Source organism: Zalophus californianus, chromosome 7 (genome assembly GCF_009762305.2).
Source record: "Zalophus californianus isolate mZalCal1 chromosome 7, mZalCal1.pri.v2, whole genome shotgun sequence".
NCBI lineage: Eukaryota > Metazoa > Chordata > Mammalia > Carnivora > Otariidae > Zalophus > Zalophus californianus.
The window spans coordinates 144,587,002-144,590,394 of record NC_045601.1 but is presented as its reverse complement, the minus strand read 5'-3'; the positions used below and the strand labels follow the sequence as shown (position 1 = coordinate 144,590,394).

Sequence of the window (3,393 nt, the reverse complement as noted above, 5' to 3'; positions counted from 1 at the left end):
CTGCCCAGAGTCTGAGGTTGGTGCTGTCGTCACTTTGTCCCCTGGCCTGCTTAGTGGGGCTGGGGAACTCTCCTCTCAGGTGTCCTTCTGGGCCCACCTCTCCCGGGGTCCTGACGCCCCCTCCCCAGTACAGCCCCCACCGCCACCCTGCCTGCCCAGCCTGGCCCTCTGAAGAGTTTTCAGCCTGAATGTCATGGCTGGGGTAGGTCAGGAAGAGGGTCCTCTTTGTGTTCAAGGCTGAGAGAGGACAGGCAGATGAGAACTTCAGTTGTTAGAGGTATGAGGTGAGATGAAAGAGCGAGGGAGAAAAGCTCACGTGACCATGACTGTGCATGAGGATGCCATTTCTCAAGCAGCTGACATGGATCCTGCCGGACCCGCAGGCTTCCAACCTGTCCCTTCCCGGCTCTGGAAAATGGTTGTGAGCCAGCCATTGTCTGCGTTGGGGAGCAAGTAATCCTGTCCCCGTCAAGGTCCTTCTTGCTGGAATAAGAATCGGATTGCCATGAGACAGATCAACAGGAAAAAAATCAAGTTTAATAGGAGGAATCCATACAGACATAGAGATTCCAAAGACAGTCTAACTGAGGCATATATGTCATCCTGAACTAAGAAGGGGTGGGGGTCTGGGACTTCAGGGCAATCCCAGGGCAATCAGAGGCAGAGAAGATGCTCAGTAATTAGATGTTTGCCCTGTTGTACAGATGGGTCACTCAGATAAAACGCATCTCTGATAATAACCCTTATTCTGGAATAGACTCCCAATTTAGAATCTTCTATGTAGTTAAGGGAGGAGCAAAAGTTTCTCTTGAGCCCAGAGGGTCTCAGTTGCCTTCAGCTTAGGATCATCCTCATGCCAAAGTGGCCCATCTTGGGGTGACCTGCCCTCTGCCCCTAAATCCGATTTATTGAATATGATTTCTTTATGTTCCCTCATAAAGCATTTCTTATATAGATTTATTTCTAAAATGAATCTTCATATTACTTTCATTGGATGAAATATAATTAGTTATTTGCACAGAGAATAACTAAAGAGGTAAATAAAATAGAAAAAATCCTTATTATTTTGGAAAAGGTCACTGATTTACAAAGTGAGATGTGTGAAATGATTCTCAGTGAAGAAAGTTTTCTGAGCATGTAGTAAAAATGGTAAATCAAATTATCTCTGAATACACTTTAAAATTAGAAAATCAACTACTTGAAATGGTGAGCATAAGGTTTCTTATCTGGATACAATTTTAGGACAACCAAGATCGTCCATTTTTATAATAAACACCATAAGGTCTAATTTCATTAGTGGCTAAATATTTATGCCAAGATAGAGTCCACTAGGATGCCCTTATTCTCTTGAGACTTTCAAAACCAAATACAGCACAGATAACTCCTTCTAATAACAATGTCTGTACGGATTGAACGTGACTTTACGAGCAAGGTCATTTAAGAATCATTGGCTAACGACTTGTTCCATTCTAGAGTCCAGCCACATGCCATCTCCCCATACCCTTCGATGAGGGCAGGGGCAGGGCCAGCCTAAGCCAGGGACCCAGCTGAGCCGCCCAGGTGCCCAGCGGGTTCCGTTCAGCCGCTTGTCCCCTCTGAGGCTGTGCCGGCAGTCGCTGTTCGGCCCCCCAGGAGTACCATGAGACCCCCCATGCGGGGGCGCTGATGGGGCAGTAAGGTGTTCTGATGCCCCTCAGGTAGCGATAAAGGAAAAGTGCGTGGATCCCACATGGCCCAAGTCTCAGACCACCTTCTCAGAAAATGCCCACCATCAGCCTCCCAACCCAACAGAGGTCCGAAGGCCCGTTTTTGTTGCGTTGGCTTTTCAGGACCCCTGGCCCTGGGCCCACAAGTGGCCTCCTCCCCCTAACATTCCCCAGCACACGGAAACCCCCAGACAAGATGTTCTGTGCCCCGTAGCCCGGAGCCTCCAGACAGGTTGTCCCGGTGCAGCCTGGAGACCCAGTCCAATATTCCAGTACGTGTTGCAGACGGCTGGCCCCCAGCATCTTGCGCCCCAGGATTCCCGGAGAGGCGATGAGAACCGCTAGAACAGGCTACTGCCCTCAGCGGAAACGGCAGAGGCCTCAGCTGCCCGCCCTTCACCCTCCAAAACGCCGGCCCCTTGTTTCCACCCAGGGCGCGCACAGGTATCAGAGTTACCATCCTGCCTGAAATAACCAAAACCTGACAAAAGACAGGAAACAGCAATTTTCCAGACAGTAGACCTCAGGCAAAGAAGGATAGTAATCCCCAAATGATAAGTGATCTTGGGGGGAAATGGGGTGAACACTAGGATTGCCCCCAACGTCCTGCCTGGAGAGTTTCTCAGCCTCAGCGCAGGGAAGAGAGAGTCGGGCAGAGGCTGGTGAACTGCCTGAGCTGAGGGGAGGGGGCTGACGTCCGGCCGACCAAGACAGCTGGAGTTGACAGGACAGAGCGCTGTGACGAGAGAAAACTCCAGAAGGAATTCCCCACTGAGGGGCATAATGATCAGCACATGCAGGCGGGGCGGTAACTATACAAGGTTGGGGTCAGACCCCCACGAAGATCGGTTGTAACCATGTAACCGTGATATTTACTTGTCCTTTCAGTCAGGAGAAATGATACAAGGTATATGTCCATTGATTGCAAGAATCTAGATTCAACTCCTGTTCGAAAGAAAGACAGACAGACAGACAGACAGACAGAAAGAAAGAAGAAAGAAAAGAAAAGAAAAGAAAAAAGGAAGGAAAAAAGAAAGAAAAAAGAAAAGAAAGAAGAGAGAAGGGAAAAAAGCCTGTGTTCTGTGTTTGTTGTTCAAAGAGGTACAGACAGGTGTAGAGAGAAGGGTTATCCTGAACTAGCTCTCCACCTGTGGCCAGTCTCAGCTGTCAGTGAAATTTTAGTCTCAGAACATGGAAATAACAACCTTTTAAGAATTTCTCTTTTACTTTGTATCTCTTGATGTTTTGAGGAAAAAGGAGGTTGCTTGGGAAACAACTTTGGAAAGAATTTAAAATCAAACAAGTTTAAGAAAAAAAAAGTTGCCTGTCTCTCTTTTCCACTACTTGTTCCCCACTGGGCAGAACTCGGGCTCTTGGGCCCCCGCCCTCAGTCACGCGAAGACAGAGAAAGCACCAAGTTCAAACTCACATGCACCCCAGAACTGAATCGAGTTATGAGTGGATTAAAGGAGACTGATGGCGATGGACTGGGAACTCCGTAGACCGTTGTACATTACTCCCTGCTTTTTAGACGTTAAGAAGTGGGTTTTTCAGAAATTAAGCGTCCATCTTTGAAGGGAAAAAAAAACAAAACAAAAGAGAGTTAAGAGAAGTGGCCCCTACGGGGATCGAACCCGCGACCTTGGCATTATTAGCACCACGCTCTAGCCAACTGAGCTAACTGGCC

The 3,393-nt window shown here is 48.1% G+C and overlaps 1 non-coding gene across 1 annotated transcript; it reads right to left on the bottom strand.

Annotated features, from left to right (window-relative positions):
- Window positions 1–3,319: 3,319 nt before the first annotated feature.
- On the bottom strand, window positions 3,320–3,393 carry TRNAI-AAU. Its single transcript has one exon. It is a non-coding gene; the product is annotated as a tRNA-Ile (tRNA).